The sequence below is a fragment of the Oxyura jamaicensis genome, chromosome 2, assembly GCF_011077185.1.
Source record: "Oxyura jamaicensis isolate SHBP4307 breed ruddy duck chromosome 2, BPBGC_Ojam_1.0, whole genome shotgun sequence".
Classification (NCBI taxonomy): Eukaryota; Metazoa; Chordata; class Aves; order Anseriformes; family Anatidae; genus Oxyura; species Oxyura jamaicensis.
This window is the reverse complement of record NC_048894.1, coordinates 155,706,748-155,727,197: the sequence shown is the minus strand read 5'-3', so window position 1 is coordinate 155,727,197 and position 20,450 is coordinate 155,706,748. Positions and strand designations below refer to the sequence as shown.

Sequence of the window (20,450 nt, the reverse complement as noted above, 5' to 3'; positions counted from 1 at the left end):
ACTATTCATGATTATTTTCCCTCCCCAGCAAACTTCTGTATCTTTTCAAAAGAAAATGAAGACATTTCTGGAAGCCTACATGATCCCTTTAGTGATGCTGTTCAACATAGCGATGATAAACAGAAACGAGTCAAACAGATGAAGCACCCTGCTAAATCTAACCTGGCTGCTTTTTAGGACAAGGACACCCACTTTTGCTGGTACAAAAGGGCTGTTCCACCCATTTCCTGCCTTCAGCAGCACACATAAGCAGACACCTAGGGAAGGGTAATAACAGATGATATATACAGAATATTCCCTCACATATACTCCAAGTCTCCAATTATTTTCTGCTTAGGGACTTCTGACACCATTGTTTATTCAGTAATTCAGAGAATATATTTCTTTTAATTTCCCCCCCCTTTTTTTTCCCTTGAATCCATGGATTTTTTAATTATTTTTTAACTTCTGGTGGGGATTTAAGGAAAACACGCATATAACCAGCGGGAAATGTTTTTGTGTGTATGGAGAACAATACAAAGGAAAACAAAATTGAAGCTATATATATATGTAATAAATAGAGAATATATGAGATTGCTTTTAGATGGCTTCAGTATAATTCAGTATGAAAGCTAATAATTATCCTCTCCATATTGAAAATGGGAACACTTTGTGTGGTCACAAAACAAAAAAGCAAACAAAAGAATCCAAAGCCCAAACTTGCTAACAAACAAAGAACCCCTGAAAAAGAAAAATATGTATATATTAAAAACAAAACAAAACAACAACAACAACAAAAAGTAACAGAACATGTTTCCAGGGCACGTTTTTATGAAGGTAGGCTTTCTTCCCTATACTAGTGGATTCAGCACTAGTGTAACTGGTCACTCATGTTTTATTTATAAAGAAAATACACAAGGCAAATCAGTAAAACTTGCAAATAGAAGGAGATAATACAAAAATATTTAATTTAGGAGTAAAATATAACACACTATAGGATTAAATTCACTTAACTTTAGCCAAGTAAACTGGAACTGGTCGCTTAAGGCTCCCTTTTGGGCTAACACATTCTGTTGAATAGATGTAGATAAAAGTGAACTGAAGACAAAATATTTCACCAGCACAGAACAGAAGCATGATGGGAGAGGTCAAGGTGAATGTCATCTCAGTTTTTCTTGCTCTCATTTATGAAGAAGCAACTGAGGAGCAAACTCAGGCACTATGAGGAGATATCCAAAAGGCATATCAGGGTTATCTATAAATATCAGAATGAACTCCCTGACATATCTATGTTTTCCTGCCATAACCAATTGTTCTACTATCCCTAGTGTCTCCTAAAACATCTGCTTTCGTATGGGCTTTTTTATGTTAATGTGGTACTTACTGCTACTGCGTAAATGAAGCAACAATGTGAAGTGTACTTCCATTTAGTACTTCAGCCTGAGCATCGTATGCATGAATAATGCCAACAAATGTGCATAAAAACAGCATCACCCAAGAGTTAATAACAGCTAGTGTTCAGATGGATGCAGAAAAACATTTTATTAACATCACTGGACTGAATTAGTTGTTTTTAATCAGTTCTCTGTACAGCAATCTGTGTCTAGCACAGTTCTTAATGAAAACATAAGTTCTAGTTTTAATTCCAGTACAGAATTTTGTCTTTTCTGTCTCTGTCCTCATTACTAAAATCAATTAAAAACTGTTCCACTCATAGTTAAATAGTCTTTCTCTTTTATTTGTTTATTTATTTATTTGGAAAACAAACAAACAAGAAAGCCAGGAAAATCTGAAGTATTTACTGCATTTGAATAGGCAGGGCTGTTGCACTGAAATATCTATCAGTGTATAAGATGCCAGACGATGCACATAGTCCCATTCTGTTTTTCTTTCCTGGCAGGTCAGCTTTACAACTCTCATTTTCTCTGTCTCTACCAAAACCATGTAATACTTCCACCAGTTCCCTCTAAGGAACACGCAGAGCATACAGTTCCAGCTCCCTGAGCTGAAATAGATGGAGGTCAGTGCTAACCATGTTGTGCATCTTCTGTGGGCTCGTTCAGGGATCATCAGTTCTATCTCCACTAACATCTAAATAGCAATTTAAGGGTTTCAGTCACATTTTACAGCTCTGATTTGCTTTTTTTTTTATATAGTTAAAAATTTCTCTAAGGTGAAAGTCTGGTATCTTCCATGACTCCTGCCAGATTCTCCGGGATGGTGAAATTTTAATGATACACTGAAATTGTACTGATTGATTTGCATGCTAGGCAGCCATGGCTGCATACTCTAGTGTTTAAGCATCTATCTCTTTGAAATTGTCTTTTCCTGCAACCAGACATATTTTAATCCCAGTCAGCATTTTTCTTTCTGATAGTTAATCCAAACTGAAAGTCCAATACCAGTCCAATGCCAGTAATTCTACATGCTCCCAGAGGAAGATAAGATTTGCCAATTGGTACAAGCTGATGACTCATCAGGTCTGCCATCTAGTCTCTCTTAGTCTCCAGCACACAATGTCTTATCTGGCCAGTGTTTTATGTGTCTTATTTCTGTGTTATCCTGAGTGCTTCCAAGAATAATGCAGTTTATTCATAAAGTTCATTTTCTCTCTTCCTCCTCCGCACAATAGGAGTTGCCAAATGAGAGTCTGGGAGCTCTGTCTTTCTAGGGAAAGATTGGCAGTGACTGCACAGATCAAAAGAGTTGTGGGCTGTTCCGAGGCTTGGGGAAGGGAGATGCATACTGCCTGGCTCAGATGTTATCTTGCACAACTAACACAAAGGGGTTAGGACAAAGGGATACTAAAAAAAATACATTGTCTTGGAGTACTCTAAAGGTGAGGTAAGAGGTAAGAAAATAGGCCATGTAAGTGGTAGCCTTTATTTTTTTTTAAGATAATGTCTTCAAATTGCCTCCATTACCATAGAAGTTTGATTAAAGAGATGCACTGGGAGCACTGTCCCTCCTCATCTTTGCTAGCAGTTTTTGCCTGACAACCATACCACTTACCAAAAAGTGAACAAAATGATTCACGTTTCTCTTCCAAGTGGTAACCAGGAGGAACCATCCTTTCCTGAAACGTCAGCAAAACCAGAATGTCTGTGCTATGTTCTCCTGTTCTTACTCCTCTTAAGAACCAGAATTTCTTAGTGTTAATCTAACAACGTGTCCACTCCCAAAGCTGCCAACTACCCCAAATTGTCTTTCAGAAATAAAGAGATAAATGCAAGGGAAAGGCTGTATCTTGTAGTTCAGCAAATTTAGTGCAGCTTAAAGTACAAAGAGAGATCATAGATGGAGAAAGACCCATGCTATTTTCTTGGACATTCAGTCCCATCTGTTTAATGTCACTTAGATCACACATTGCTGGCAATTTTAACCTTGTTTTTCATGCCAACAAAATGAAGTGATAACACTTCTGCCACTGATTAAACCACTTGGAGCCTCACTCCTCTGCATTTCATTCTTAGACTCATAGAAACACAGAATATCCTGAGTTGGAAGGGACCCACAAGGATCATTGAGTCCAGCTTCTAGCTTCACACAAGACCTCCTCAAAATCAAACCATATGCCTGAGAGTATTGTCCAAATGCTTCTTGAATTCTTTCAGGCTGAGTGCCTTGACTACTTCCCAGGGGAACTTGTTCCAGAAGAAGATGGTTCCAGATAAGGTTGTTTAGTTTGCTATTTAGTTTGGACAGTCGTGAAGGACATCCCAAATGTCTTTCTTTGAGAAGTAGGATGGCAATGCTTCTACAAGGATAACATGGAGAAAAAAAAACAACGAGCATATTTTGGAGGAAACATCTTTGAGTTGTGACCTTGAGAAGAAGCAAGACTGTTTTAACTGTTTTTGATTCCTTCTCTTGCCTGATTGTTTTGGCATAGGCTTGAAGGAGTTCTTCCTTTATGCTCACTTTGACTCGAGAGCATGATTGCCTGCTTATTTATACCTGGATGTCAGCTTTGGATGCCTCTGCCTATTTTCTGCCTTTTATTTGCAAGTTGTCTGAAAAAGCCTGTCTTGTTGGACCCTGAGCTGGAGCAAAATGCATGGAATAATCTATATATAAGATGGTGAAGCATCTGCAGTGAGGCCAGTGTTAATGATCAGCGGTCTAATGCAGGAGGTACAGAAAAAAAAATATGGAGGAAGTGAGCTTCTATGGCCCAAAACACTGGCCAGAGAAAAAGGTAGTAAAATGTCAGTGAATCTTTGGTGAATTACATTAGCTCATACATTTGTGCTCCAGGTAGCTCCTGGGGACTTCTGTCAGAACTTACTGGAAGTACTTGTCAGAATCAAATTTTTACACCTCACACAACTTCAAAATAATTCATTCAGGGCTTATGTCAAATCTGTGGCTCAAATAATAAGAACTTACTGGAGGTTGAAATGCAACCATATCTTGGAGTAAATTTTGTCATGTTAAAGAACTATGTAATGACTTATCAATCATACACAACTCTGCTATGCACAGTGTGCCCTGAGGGGAAAAGAAACAATATCTGTTTATTCAGATATAGGGGATTTTCACCATGTTTTAATCTGATAAAACAATGCTACAGAGACCTGCTACTTACTTGCTATTTAATCAGAGTAGGGTTTGAGATGTCATTATCTGATGTTGCACATCGTCAACACCAGATAATACAAAAATACTTGAAGTTTAAAGACTGGTTGCACGATATTGCCACATCATCTTGCTACTTCCATAGCAATACTTATTTTTAAGAATTTTGGGAAAATTACTGCTTCCCCTGCTAGCATGGTTTGGATGTCTTTCACTGTAGTGAGTGCCAAGGAGCTGGCTCACAGAGACATCTTTCTTGGATTCATCAAAATATAGGCACATCCCCAAAAGATGCCCATGCACCTGCATTAACATTTACCTGTTAAACTTCTATATTACTGAGGATCTCCAGTTGCTAAATTAAAAAGCAATTTAAGCCGGTGCCAGAACTCTTCTGAAGTTCCAAAGGATTTCTATTGGAGCATATTTCTAAAATAAAGAGAAATTATTTCACTGTAGTTGGATGAAAAAGGGTTTCTGAGCCCCACTGATGCAGTTAAGAGAATGCATGGAAGAAATAAATGACTAAGTGAATATGAAGCAATATTCTATGAAATATATCATCACCCTACTTCCTCATTTTTATTTTTATTTTTTTTTTCTGACAAAAGGCTCTTGGGTTATTAGGTCTGTCCTATTTTAAGAACCTATTGATAAAATTGCAGTATAAGCAGAAATGGCCAGTGTGACTGAATAGAACAGCAGCTTTTCTGCTGTGGGCATTGTGCACTAGAGAAATGTCTTCAGAAGATTTCTGCAATGAAAAGTGGGTATCATTTAGTTCCTTGGAAAATTTGTGGGAAGGACTATTTAAAAAGGAATAATTTTAACTGATGGAAAAGCTTTACTGAAGGCAAAATCTCACCATTGTACAGTACTTTTGAACAAAGGCCCAGATAAAAGCTTACGGCTGGGTAATTCACAATGTCAGTGATGAAGTTCTTGTCACAAGTCAATGTAATGAAGTTCTTGGATTAATCTGGTGTCTGATTAGCTTCAGCTTGAAAGATGCAGGATATGCTGTTGTTTTTTTCTTTCTCTCTCTCTTTTGTTCTTAGCATTTGTTTTGTGAGTTTTGTCTTCATCTTTTTTTTTCTACTCTGAAAATGCGTCATTTAGCATTAATGTATATAATAATGTAAATATATCAGGCCCAGGTTGAAACTTTCATAGGAAGGTGATCAGAAAAGGAAGACATGAGTCCTCAGAAACCATTCTGCACCATCACAGGTGAAAGTTCAATCAAGTTATTGCATGACCTGCAGAGGAACATCTGGTATGGGGCTAAATTTGATATTGATGTCCAAAGCTGGTGATCTGGTGAATTCTGAACACATAAGAAAAATATATCGGCCATGTCTGGAACATCTGAGTTTTCTCTACCTCTCAGAACTACTATGCTCTGTACGCATATCTATTCGCTTATATTTCTATTATATCTATTTCTGTAACTCTATATATCTATTCTCTCTCTCAAAGTCAGAAAAACAACCATATGTTTTCTACTTTCAGCATTCTCTTGAGGCTTTTCAGAAACAGAAAACATAGGGACCCATGTCACAAGATGATACGTCCACTATCAGCCTTGCATATGAGTTTAGGTTCTTCATCACAAAAAAAAAAAAAAAAAAAAAAAAATAAAAAAAGAAGTCGTGAAAGGTCAACTGCTGTTGATAAGGAAACGCAATTTATCTGGATGAGTCCTTCCAACAGAAAAGTTCATTGAGGTCAATGTCTATGAAAAAGCCTTAATATCTGTATAACTTTGCAAAAGTAAAAAGTTATATTGTCAAAACTTATTTACACAGTATGATAGGTATCATCACGTTTTCTTAGAGCAAAGACAGATCTCACATGATTCAAAACAACAGCAGATAGGATCAAGTTTGTTTTTCATCCTGGAAAATTTACCTTCTCATGGGACTAGCTGTTTACAGGCAGAACAAGATAGACTAAATAAATGAGCAGAGTCTACACTGTAAACTGCAAAGATTCTTTTTTAAAGCCAAAGAGGGCTGTGGGATGGATCCATACCTCAGATTCTTACTGCAACTTAGAGCCACCACATGACTGGAGAGGTTCATCTGTCTGATTTTGTGGTTCACAGTAAAAAGGTCTGTAAGCCTGAGAGTAGTCTTAGCAGTCTGATGGCAGTAGATTTTTTTCCATTTGTCTTTCCTTTCCTGCCTTTCCTTTCTCTTTATGAATGAAAAGAATCAGGTTAAATGTGCCTGTTTCCTGTCATTGACTGTAAGTGTAATAGAAATGATTCGCTAAAATGTGCACAGACAAAATCTCTTCACCCAGGTTTCAACTTGTAAAGTTCCCAAAGATCTGCCCCACCATTACTTTTAATTTTGTATTTTTATTTTATTTGCTAGGGATTGTAATTTAGTTCTGCTGTTAACACAAGACTGTGTAATCTATGACTAGAACTGTTAGACTGAGCATTACAATCCTTATTGCTACTAGTCAAAAAAAAAAAAAAAAAAAAAAAAGCTCTCCTTATTCAAAACCTAAGAGTAGGACAGAACTTAAACTCTCTTTCAATGAATGAAAATAACTAATTTTTATCTCCAGCTATACCAGAAACCTATATTCAATTTGTTGGTTCGTGGCCTGATGTATCTTGTAGTTAGTTTATTTCTGGAGAACCTCTTGTTGCATTCAAGAGCCAAGCCTATAGTTTGTCTACTTCTAATTGATTTTTTTTTATTAATGTTGAATATTTTCCCTGTCTGTAAATCGAGATTCATTATTCCCAGTAGCTTAGAACCTGCCAAGAGTAATGGCTTGTTCTGGTAGTGAAATCTGCTTTCACGTCAAAAATATGGTGCCCTTCATCCCAGTCCTCAGAGACAAAGCCTGTCCAAAGTCTGCAGGATTTGATCAGACTGCATTCTTTCTCTCCCATACCCAGGAATGTGTGTCCTCACACATAAGCTCTCTCAACCCCCAATCCCATACATTTATGTACATGCACACATATGTATACACATCCCTCACAAGGAGCTTTTAAGGAAGACTTCTGTTAGTGATTGACTTGAATTTGTCATTTACACAGTTGTTGACTGCTCGTCTTGAATGACTCCCCACTAAGTACAATGCTAAGAAATCTTGACAACTATTTGGTGGTTCTGTGATGTTAACACGTGTCTCAGGGAGGTAATGGCCAGCAGGTCAAGGGAGGTGCTCCTTTGCCTCTACTCAGCACTGTCAAGCCACATCTGGAGTGCCGTGTCCAGTTCTGGGCTCCCCAGAACAAAAGGGATGCATGGACATACTGGAGTGAGGTTGGCAAAGAACTAGGAAGATGATTATGGGACTTGAGCACCTGACATACAAGGAGAGGCTGAGAGCTGTGGATTGTTCTGAGTGTCTGGGACTGTTCAGTTTGGAGAAGTCATGATATTTATGTGAAAGAAGGGAGTAAAGAGATTATGGAACTAGACTCTTCTGAGTGGCTTCCACAGACGGGACAAGAGGCAACGGACACAAACTGAAATACAGAAAATAATTTTAAAGATAAGAGAACACTTTTTACTCTAAGAGCTGTCAAACAGAAATAGGTTTCCCAGAGAGGTATCCATCCCTGGAGCTATTCAGAATGCAACTAGATGCAGCAGCTCTCATGACCTTGCTCTAGCTCACCCTGTACTGAGCTGGTGGTTAGACTAGATGATCTTTAGAGGTCTCTTCCCACCTCATCCATTCTGTGACTTCCATAGACAGTGACCATATTATTTATTGGCAACTGTAGAAATGTTCCTTTCTTTTCAGGTAACTTTATTTTCTCCTCAATTTACCTTCAGCCATTCCTCTTCGTAGAAAGGTGAGGAAATATTACAAGTGAACAGGATAGTCGAAATGGTTCCAAAGCAAATGGAAAAACTGTGTGATTGTTAGTGCCAATCTCCTTTCCAGAGCTTTTCAACTCATCTGAGTAACTCTAGCAAATCCGTTTCTGATATTAGAAGAATTTCTACTACTGAACTTTTACAACTTAGTTTATGTGTCCACAATGTATACTTCTGCATCTAAAAGAGTCATTCTGAAGATCCCTTTGGAGTTAATACTAAGTCAATAACAATGAGTGAAATCTAGGTCGTTCTGAAGTTGGTGTCTTTATTCAAATGACATGACTCCCACCCTACAAATCCACTGGCTGTATTGATTAGATCTGTAATTATTGTAATAGGAACCTGGAGCCTGGGAGCATGGGAGGCATTATACTCAAATGGAGGCACTTACACAACTTAAATTAGCTGAGATGGACTGAGATGAATGTCATGTGCAGAAGAATATTCTTTCTCACTAAAGAGTGTTTCTATTAGCTCTTTGCAGTGTTTATGTGAATGCAAGACACTATCTTCTATGCTTTGTATTGAGTGCACCACAGCACACAATGGATGTTTGATTTCACAAGATTATCTAAATAATATCTTACTATGAACAATTCTAATAATTGGCATAAATAACAATATGTGCTTATCTTTTCATTTTGACATTGTTCTTGATTTAGAGTAAAGCATAATTAAAACAAAGAGCAATTCTAAGGTTTTCAGCAGTAGTCAACAACAATAGAGTTGTTCTCTGTTACGGTTTTACTGATAGTAACAGACAATTTTTCCATTTCTTTCCTTTTCTTTGGTATCAAGTAGTACCACATTTTCTAGCGTAGCATATATACAAAGAAAGAAGTACAGGTAGAAAAAATGCAACCACTACAAAAGTCTGTTTGTATTTTTCATAGTGATGTTTACTACTAACAGCCAGAGCTGGCTCATAGTAAGTGCAAAAATGCAGTTTGTTTGACCTCTATTCTTTGTCTATAGTACCGATGTATATCTTTGAAGTCATCCCAGGAGGCTTCTCTTATAGCTATCAGACAGAAGCACGAGCTTTTATAAAAAAAATAATTTAAAATATTTAAAAATTATATATATATATATTTAAATTACATCTTTATTTTCATTAACTATTTACATCACACAGTATAAACATTTTATCTTCTAAAAATCTACACATGATATGGTGAGAGTCCTTCCTATCAATTGAAAGTGTCTATTGGAGAAATGGAAAACAGATGAATATTTCTAATATATATTCTCTTCTGCAAAGTACACCAATGTTAGCTTCTTAGTGCACTTTTAAGGAAAATGTATTTTTAAAATCACTTACTATCCTCTAGGTATGGGAACTGCTGGCATTGAAGAGAACGCAAAATCCACTCATTTCTTTGCCACATTAGATTATACTACATATTTTCTGTATAAATTTGATTTGTCTCTTCTCTCATTATCTCCACCCCTTCCACTTCCACAATTATTTTAGACTGGAGTCAGTGAAAATACACCTTTCTGAGTTATGTCTACTTCATTGTTGACTGTGCATTTTGGCACCATCTTGAGTAGCCATCCTTCTGTCAGAAATAACATTATATCAGCAAATCTCTGGGAATCCCATGAATGTTTAACTATTATTCTTGCTTTTGCAGAGCCTGTGAGCACCCCGTGAAGTGGAATGGATTCTCAAGGCATTTCACATTCAGGCCCTATATCAATGTCTGCTTTACTGATCACAGTGTATTAAAACTGCTATAACCAACAAATCCTGTAACTGTATGAAAGAAAAGCTAAGTTTTATACCATGAATTAATATAATTGCAGAATTGCAGATAACTTTTTTTTTTTTTTCCCTTCATTGAAGATTTATTTTACCTAGTGTATGAATTTTAATTGTGTCCCCTGTGTATCTGGGGAATGCCATTCCTTTGCCTCCAGATCTGCTATCCTGTGTGTTGTGAATACGTAGCTGTGAATTCATCTGTATTATTTGTGTTTTTAACAGTTCTGCTCATTTAAAACCATGAAAGTCAATGTGTTTTGTTTGATTCTTTTGTGTGTGTGTGGTTGTTTTTGTACATCTTAAATATAATCCAGCTCAGATTCTCATTCTGTACACTGCTGCTTTATAATTTGCTCTGCAGATCTGAGCTAAATATTTTCACAATTACATGTGTCATTTACAAACCAATCAATGAGATACTTAGTTGATACCATTGTATGCACAGAACAACACATTTGTTATGAGAAACACTAGTGCAAGAGCACGACAAATAAACATTAAAACATGTTGTTATCCTTTTTTTTTTTTTTTTTTAAGAACAAAAAAGGAAAAGATACACAATCTGTTACAAAAATCAAGCAAGGCATCACATGAAAAATGTCAGATTTTGTATTTGATTTAATTTCGTAGGTTTCAATGGATCCAGCATTTGGGATTTTGTTCTATTTCCACGCACAATAATTTCTGCTGAAACAGGATTGAATATGCAATTGAAATTCATCTTTAAATGTGTCATGTACTGTAAATGCAGTTTTCCTCCAGCAAATAAAGCATTTCAGAAACGGTTTTAATTAAAATGTCATAGGAAGTATTGAAGAGAATTTCACAAAATGATATGTTTTTTATTCTTCATGAAAAGTTACATCTTTTAGCAACACAGTGTCTCACCAGAAAATAAAAAATAAATAAATAAAATCAGGTACCTCAATATGATATGTGGTTTTGGTTACTGTGAAGGTTTAGAAAATAATAATAAATATTAAACTAGATTCTTACCTGCACTGATTTCAATTACATGCTTCCTTTCCAAAAAGCTGATACAGTCTTTTGTCAGTAAAGGTTGAGCACAGAAAATGCTCACAGAAATCTTGCAGTTGTTTAAGCTCATTCAGGGTCAAAAGTGTAAGACTTTTAAATCAGTGCAGTTAGTTTGGAAGGGAAACAAAAGTCCGAGGTGTTTTTTTTATTATTATTGTTTGTGTGTGTGTGTGTATGTGTGTGTGTGTGTTTCTTCCCTCTAAAACTAACTGGCAAGTCTACATAACTCAATCATTATATATAATATTCAGCAGTGGCTATTAAGAAAAGCTAATTAATAGGATGATAGTGTTTTGTTGTTGTTTTTTTTTTTTTCAAAAAAAAAAAAAAGATGAGAATTGGTGTGATTACAAAAGATGATGACTCCTTCTTTACCTTTCTACAGATATTTTACTTCTGAAATAGAGCTCCCTGTTTATTTCCAGTACAAATTGCAGGCTGCCTCTATCAGCAAAATTGGCAAATTCTCTAGTGATGAAAATGATTTCCATCTAGTCAGTAAGAGCTGAAACGAACCCAGCTCATAGCTGATTGCAAGCAAATATTTTGAGAGCCTCGAGTTGCATTTGAACAAGGGATTCGAAGTGAACAATCCCTGCCTATTCGCTAATCCCATTCATTAGAAGCTCAGTGATTACCTCATTAGTATGATGCAGTGCAGAGACAGACTGATGGAGCTTACAATGAGCCAGCTTACACAGCTGATGGATTTGGCACCAATGACCCAGGTGAAGTATTTCTCTGCTGAAACTGTAGACACTGCTTGGCTTAGAGCAAGCATGAAGTCTACGTGTGGCAACACGGGCATTCCTTCTCCATTGTGTATTATGGACCTTCTTATAATGAAAAATGCTATTTTTAAAGAAATATATTCCATTGGGTTGCTATAAAACAGTATGTTCCTGCAGAAGATATTTTTTTTCTATTCCACATCCACTTCACGGGCACATTTGCCTTCTCCTTCCTCATAGCAAATATATACAACAAGGCCATTAAGCAGCTGCTTATGCTACTGATGCTTCTGTCCCTTTAGATGAGAACACTGGCATAGTTTTATACTTCCTTACAATAAAAAGCACACACACATACAGATACCAAACTAAGAACCCCCCAGCAGTACGAACTTCAATTTGGGCAGATTCCCTGAGCCACCATGGTGTGCGGCGTTAATCTGAAAATGGTGTGTGACAGCGGACAATTCTAATTAACACTTTTTTGTGGACATTACTGATAAGCACATGCTGGCAACAGAGCAATAACAATTAAAAAGATCTTGACAAAATAAATTAAAAATAAGCATATAGGAATCGTAGTGAGCTGGGCACACAATTCAATTAAGTTGTCAGGTCCTCTTACTCAGGAGAGGAATAGGAAGTAGTTTTCTTCCCTAGTGCCTTAAGGGCAAGTGTGAACATGATAAAACAAACTTATCTGTCATGCCAGTTACTGTCACCTAATCAAACAATTCAGAAGGCAATAAAATTTCTCAGATCTGAGGTCTGCAAAAAGGCTGACACAGTTGTACCTACCATCTATTGTTCAACAATTTTTTGACCTTCTGGCCACTTTCACAGTACCCATTAAAGCTTTTATGAAATACATAAATCTATTGCACTGGGAAGATGGGTGCTTAAGATAACTAGGACGAAGTCCTGAGGAGCATTACATGTCTTAATTCCCACAGGGCAGGACATAAAAACCATTCTACTAATTCACCTGAAGGATTTGTATCACCTGGTGCTTAGTCTCCAACACTAGCCAAAAATAAGTACCTAGGGGACAGAAAAAATACCTGTGAACCTTCATTCCTAATAGTCTGCTAGTCTCTGTTCTTAATTTTCCCATTAAGTGGATTTCCTGATGTTAACATAGCTTGTAAAGGAGAAAGGAATTTCACGGGTTTATTACTTACTATGAAAGCAAACACACAAAACTACTACTTCTTTCAGTTTGAACTTGGCTCCTGCTGCTATCATTTACTGTCCCTTTTTTTCCTTCCATCAAAATAGGTGGTTAACAATCTGTCTTAATATGCCCTTTCCATCCCATCATGATTTTGCAGACCTCTCTTAACATATTCCCTTATATATCTCTTTTCTGGTGTGAATAGTCTCAGCTGACTTGGCCTTTCCTCTTTTACTTGGGTAACTTGCTTTGTCTGTATGACTTACTCTTTCAGTCAGCTGTGGAGAGATCCTCCACAGTAGCTTTAAATTATATGCCTGATTTTTAGACAGCTACATCTAGCTGAAAGGAGTTCAGTCTATTATCTGAGCTATTTTATGCTAGTAAAGCATCTATTATCTCCCGTACATGGTGTGTTTTGATCCAAAGTCGATTGAAGTTATTGGAAATATCAGATGCTCTCTATTTTGCTTCAGTTCTGATAATTTCTTAGGCGAGTGCCAGGGAAAGAGGAACGGAAATGGCAATGATTGGCACATTTCTCCACTTGAGCATTTCATGCCTCTAAGAACATATAGACTGAAAATGAAGAACGATAGGGCAGGTCAACAGATCACTCCCTAACAACTTATTAATCTACAGTTCTTTTGGTTTAAGGGGCCTTGAGACACTGAAAATAGCTCCGATTCATCCATTTAGAATAAGTGTATTAACCCACATAATTAGGTGCAGCCTCTTCCAAAGCAGCAGCCCAGAGGATATTAATGATCCTTCACATTGGGTCTGAACCATGTTTCTCATGCTTTCATTCATTACAGGCTTCCACGCTGTGGAGCTGAGTTGAACCTAATTAGACCACAAAGAAATATGTTTATAATTGGACTGGAGCAGCTTAGTAAGAGGTAATAAGGTAGTTTAATTGGCTTCTTCTTTTTATTACTGACTCTAGAATTTATCATTTTCTGTGGACAGTGGACCAACTACACTTTACCTTGCCATGGAAAGAAGATGAATAAAACATATGATGAATGGTAATCTGCTTGATGATTGTACACAGAAATGTCAGAAACTGATAAATTTCACAAGAAAAATCAGGGATTCCTGATCCTTGGGTGCTGTTGACAACTGAAATGTGTGTTTTAAGAGCATCAGATGCCTTTTAGGAAAGAAGCTAAGTCATTGCTGTTTTGTAACCTTTCTTCCAGTGAACTATAGTTATGGTTAACATCCGAATCCCTGCTTATCATAGCTGTAGGAACATGCATAAAAGTGAATAAAGGCCTATCATCAAGATCATGATCTTAGGATTTTTGTTGATATATGACGTGACCTTGTAGGAACTGTGTAGGAAATTGAATATTTAAAACATTTACTAATTTTAATATAGATTCTTCTTTCTTTTTTTGCCAGTGAACATGTAGGGAAACAGAAGACAATACAGAACAGAAACAGAAGATGAAAAACAAGGCAGATGTTCCCAGATATGTTATCTATCCTTATGCTCTTTTTATGGAGAAAAAAAGAAAAGGGGGAAAAAAATAACAACGAACTGAATAACGACGAACTGATGATCTGAAGTTCCAGGTCCCTGCCCTGTCTAGACTCTGAAAAGTCCTCACCTCCTCACCTCACTGTAACCCTGTACACCAGCCTTCTGCTGGTTTCCTTTCAGTTATGTTGCTGCTTGAAATCAGCTGAATCTGATCAATTGGCTATTCTGAAAGGCAAGCTCTAAGTGCTGAGAACATGCATTTCCAGCTTTTTGGCTAAGTCAACAGGATTATTAGAACCTACATTTGAAGGCCTTGTAGGCCCTGGAGGGGAAAACAACTTTTTCCACTGAAGGTTTTTATAGGATTAAAATAACTTAATGGAGCTCAGGTGTGTGAGAGATTGCTACCATCACCTTAATGCCATTCAAATGTTGGAGTTCCTCTCACCTTGCTTGTCTAAGTGTTAAAAACAATTTTCTGTCCAAGCACCTCCAGTGAGTCTCTACCAACTCCCTGAGGAAATTACTCCACGCCCCAATTGAAATCACTTTTGAAAATGTTTTGCTTGAATTTTCAATATTCTTATTACAGCTTCTGCCTGGTTGCTTTGCTCCCTTTGACACCTTAAAGTGATCTCCCCCCCCTCCGGAATAACACCAGTACCGTAGGCTACAGTGAACGATCTCTGTGCTAGGTCTCTTTTTTTTTGGAGGAAAAAAATCACAAAGCTCATGACAGGCAAGGGTCGAAAGTTTTCCCCAAGAGAGAACCTGAGGGAAACCTTTAGGGATAACATGCATAAAACCCTCACACGTTATCCCCAGAGCAAGTGATTTGGCACTGTATGAGGGAATAGATGGGAGGTGTGGTTGAGAGAATGCCTTACAGACCATGAAGAGTGCAAATGTGATTGTGTAGCTGCTTTCATGCTGTTTATAGTAATATCACTGCAGGACATTAACCCTGAAGGGGGAAGGAGGAACATGCAGAGACAAGTTGGAGTGCTTGGGGGACTCCGCCTGGTGCAGCTGAAGGACACTGGAGATAATGTTTGGTTGTGAGATCGTGCAGGGTGTTTGCTGAGAAAAGAAACCCAGCAAAAAGCAGGCATGATTACTGCAATCATCTGTCTAGCTGTGGTACTAACTCGCTAGTAGCCAGCTTGCTGTCACGCTAGATGAAAGAAATCACAAAAAAAAAAAAAAAAAAAGAACCCTATGGAGTATGTTGACATTGTGGGACAGCATTTGTAATGCATGGCAAACGGGCAGTTAGCAGAATGCAAAAGCATGAAGTGAAGACAGACACTTTTGACAGCAGCAGGTAGGAAAACATCAGACATCTGTGATTACACCATCCTTCGCCTTTTCTTTCCATGCTTTATGTCTCCACTGGGGTGTTTCTGACACGATCAGCAGCAATGCTAAGTGCTGGAAAGTAAGTGCCAGGATCCTCTAGTCCTGCACATTCAGAGCACAGACTCAGCAATTCTTCAACCTGCAGGATGGTTTAAGAGCTCATTCGCTTCACAGGTAAGTTGGATTCACTGCAGAGCCCAGATTTGCCTCATCTTACTTTAAGGGTCTAAATGAGGAGCACAGCCACTTTCATCTCCCTTTACAGTCAGTAGGAAGAGATCTTGGGATAGGCTGTAGTACCCTCTGGAAATGCTTATGTTTCCCAAGAGTGACTATGTTCAAAATTTAGAGCCTCAGTTAGGTGGGGTAAGTCTAGATTGAGTTTCCTTTCACAATGCTCCAATTCCAAATCTCCCTCTGGTGGGCTATAAAGCCCACTAGAAATATCAGGGCTATTTCTTCCCACTTTTCCAAATCTCATATTGATCCTTCCTATACTTTGAAGTGCTACTGACCTTCTGAAACTGCATCTTCATTTGAAATAAGAACATATAAAATACTCCACAGAGGCAGATGAGCAAGGCAGAAGAAGGTAACCTTTGTAAATTCTTCCAGGTTCTTGCAATATCTACGGTCCCCAAAGGAGAAAATACAAGCACAGTAAGAGGAGTGAAGAAGAGTCATTCTACATTCTTTAAGGAGGTTAGAAGTTTACTAAGTGACTGTACCTATTTCTGATTATCAGGACACCTTTTTTAGAGATAACATATCTATGTGGTGAAAATTGAATAATGGCTGAAGAGGATTCAGAGAATATAAATGTATAATAAAGTCAAACAATTAATTTATTTTTCAGTTTTTGGAGCCAAAGAGATTAATATTTGGGCTGGAAACTGCTGTTAATTCTTAAGTTAATATGTTTGTGTCTTCCAAGCCTGTTGGGTCTCAAGTATGAACAGATCCAAGTTTGGCCCCTTTATGAACAGAAGCAGCTTCCCGATCATTGATCATTGTGAAAAATGACAGCAAATATCACTTATCAGTGATTTAAAGCATGAGGTGTGTCCTACTCTCCTGCCAGTCTATAATTGTTCTTTCAAGATGAACATCCTCTATGCAGCATTAGCAGGCTAAAAGTCTACAAGGCATCTCTTGTATAAGAAGCTTCAGAACAACTGTGGTGAAAGGAAGGCTCACACACATTTGTTAGCTTCCTATTGGAGGTAAATATTTCTGCCTTTCCTAACTATGTGATTCATCAAGGCATGGAGATGCTAGTGGGCTCTCTTCTAATAGGTGATGAGAGAACAACTTTCAAAGACTGAAGGAAGCACAGAAGCCAAGCACCAAAAAGACAGACTGCACCGCAACACATTGCAGTACGATATTAGTCTCCACCACTGGTAAAACATTGGCTGTGAACTTCATTTTGCCTGCTTCACCATTGAACAGTGGTTTTTTGTTGTTGGTGTGTTTTTTTAGTTTGTTTGTTTTTCCTGTGGCAATAATAATAATAATAATAATAATAATAAACCCTGTGAGGTTGCTCCAAAAGGTGGAATACCTGATTGATACCTGCTGGGATCTTTATTCTTAATTTCCGCTCTTAAAGGCACCATATATGAGCTGGTGAGATAGCAAGAAAAGGATCTAGAGATGGTGCCAGAAATATGGGTAGAACTACATATTAGTAACACTAGCAGAGAGGGGAGAGAGGGAGGAGATAAGAATTTGGAAAATAGTCTGGTGAGGTTTGGGGTAGGGAGAAGGTTTGGAAACATTTAAAAATTACCTGTCTGCAAAAAGGTATTATTCAACACTCAGTTTTCCTCCCTTCTACTACTCAGTCCACAACACTGAAACTTTTTCACACATTCACCATGGATTTCTCCCAAGCTTGTAATAGTATATTTAGTGACTTTATCTGTCCAGCCAAAAACACATCATAGAGTCGTAGAATGGTTTGGGTTGGAAGGGACCTTGAAGATCACCTAATTCCACCCCCCTGCCATGGGCAGGGACACCTCCCACCAGCCCAGGTTGCCCAAAGCCCCGTCCAGCCTGGCCTTGAGCACCTCCAGGGATGAGGCATCCTCAGCTTCTCTGGGCAACCTGTGCCAGTGCCTCAACACCCTCAGATTAAAGAATTTCTTCCTCATATCGACTCTTAATCTACTCTCTTTTAGTTTAAAGCCATTCCTCCTTGTCCTATCACAACACTTCCTGACAAAGAGTCCCTCCCCAGCTTTCCTGTAGCCCCCTTTAGGTACTGGAAGACCACTGTAAAACCTTCCTGGAGCCTTCTCTTTTCCAGCCTGAACCACCCCAACTCCCTCAGCCTGTCTCCACAGTAGAGGTGCTCCAGCCCTCTGATCATCCTTGTGGGCCTCCTCTGGACTCATTCTAATACTTCCGTGTTCTCCTTGTGTTCATGTTGAGCTTCTTGTCAAGTAACACCCTCACCTCCTTCTCCTCAGGGCTGCTCTCAATCCATTTTCTGCCCAGCCTGGATTTGTGTTTGAACAAATAAATTTGTGCTTGAATGAAGATGCCCATTTGGGGAGCAGAACTTTATCCTAAAACACACAAGTTTATCCTAAAACACGCAATCTTGGCACTGGCTTCTGATCTCATTACTTCTTGACTTGGTCAGGAGTAAAGACTTGCCACTGAATTATTGATTGTATAGTTTGGACTCAGGCAGTATTGATACTAAGGGACTGGGGAATTGTGATTAACCTCCAAATAAACCCCTTTATAATTAAAAGAACAAAGCGTGTTAGAGAATAAGTGAGAAATACTCTGTTCCACTGCTCTTAGCAGTCTCTCCCACGTATTATTAAGCACAGTTTCCCACAAAGAAGTGTGATATTTTTTACATTTTTTTACCCCTTCACTAAGCAGTGACATTATGAGATATAGTCTGTATCCCAAAACCCAAAGCCCCTGCAGTTAATAATAATGTTCTTGGTTTTAGCAGTCTTTGATTCATACCCTGATTTGTTATTCACTTGACCATTCTCCCTATTCATACTTTGTACCACAAGAAAACCTGCACATTCTTCTCCAGAAAATTAGTTATTTCTCTGTAAAACCTCTTGAGATATGGCAGGCATTAAAATCAAGAACTGGAGCTAAGAATAGAAAAACAAGGTGGTAATCAGAACAATAAAATCCCCCAGATCACCAGTCAGAGAAAACATTTCCATACACCTTTGGAGAGTTAATGTTCCCCAGGCACAACCCAATTATAAGTTATGTGGAGGCAGTAGGTTGGAAGGGGGATAATGGTCTCTTATTGGTTTCTATTGCAGCCACTAAGTACAGTATAGAAATATATAAACTAGGGGAACTGGCTGGGCCATGTCAGCAGGTCTGAAAGGATGATTGCAGGTGAGATAAGCCCCTGGAGTGGTTCATGAGATCAGGAAAAAGATAAGTTGTTAAGCCACACAAGTCTCAGTAGTGTGGTGAGAGTCCTTTAGTGCTTCTTCCTTGACCACAAAGCTATTGTTTGCATATAATGAACACATCATTTGCCCTATATACTCCAATATTGGTCTAACAACACTTTTTTTTTTTTTTGTTTTCTTTTTTTTTTTTTTTTTTTCATCATATGTTACCACTGCTGTGCTATAGTAATCTTATAAAATGAAGCTTTGTTAATAACATTTCTCATTGTATTTTTTTTCTTCCTCCTGATTTTAATGGACTTTTTTAGAATCCCTGAGATTAGACCTACCAGGAAACTGAGCACAACTGTTTAAGTTCCTGTCTGTTTTGCTGCTTAAAAAACCTTGACAGCTGAGCTTCATAGAGGGAAAATCTGATGTTAGAAACAGAAATCTGCGGGACAAATTGACCCCCACAGAAGCAGGGATAAGAACTTTGGTGAGGAGGGAGATGGTGTGAGAAGTGAAGTGGGGTAGGAGGGCGCTAAAAATACCACAAGATTAATGTATTGTTTGCCACTGCAAAAATATTATGTTTCTTCTCTTTTGCTTTGCCCCTTTACGTCTGTTTGAAGGAGTATGCAATGCACTCAGTGAAATGCCAATTGCAGCCTCCAAAATAGCACAACTCCAGCACTGCAGTGGGGTTGTTGTGCCTTCCAGTTTTTGAGAATATGAGCACTGTAACACAGAAATTGCATTGTTTTCTTTACACCATAGGCTTTCCCAGGGTTTTGCCTCTTCTCAGCAGCCAGTGTGATGGTTCACATTCACTGATTCTAATCTAGTTTTAAAATTCTCTGAAGGTGGTTAATTTCAACTGGTAAATTACTTCAGAGACTATTTTTTTTTCATTTAACTCCCCCCCAACACACACATTTCTACCAAAAGTTGGCCTGCTTCAACTTGTCAGCGCAGTACATGGTCTGGTGGTCATTTTATTGTGCTGTTTCTCAAAGGCTTCAGACAAGCAATCAACTCTTCCATAAGGTGGGTAAAGTGTCCTTTGCATTCCTCTT

At 38.0% G+C, this 20,450-nt stretch overlaps 1 protein-coding gene across 2 annotated transcripts in view; it reads left to right on the top strand.

Annotated features, from left to right (window-relative positions):
* The window catches only part of TSNARE1 (t-SNARE domain containing 1), a 444,539-nt gene extending 433,428 nt beyond the window's left edge, over positions 1-11,111 (top strand). For both annotated transcript variants that reach the window (XM_035317254.1, XM_035317253.1), the window contains exon 12: positions 10,055-11,111. The gene's annotated coding sequence lies outside the window, so the exon portion shown is untranslated. The remainder of the gene's footprint in view (positions 1-10,054) is intronic.
* Positions 11,112-20,450: the final 9,339 nt, after the last annotated feature.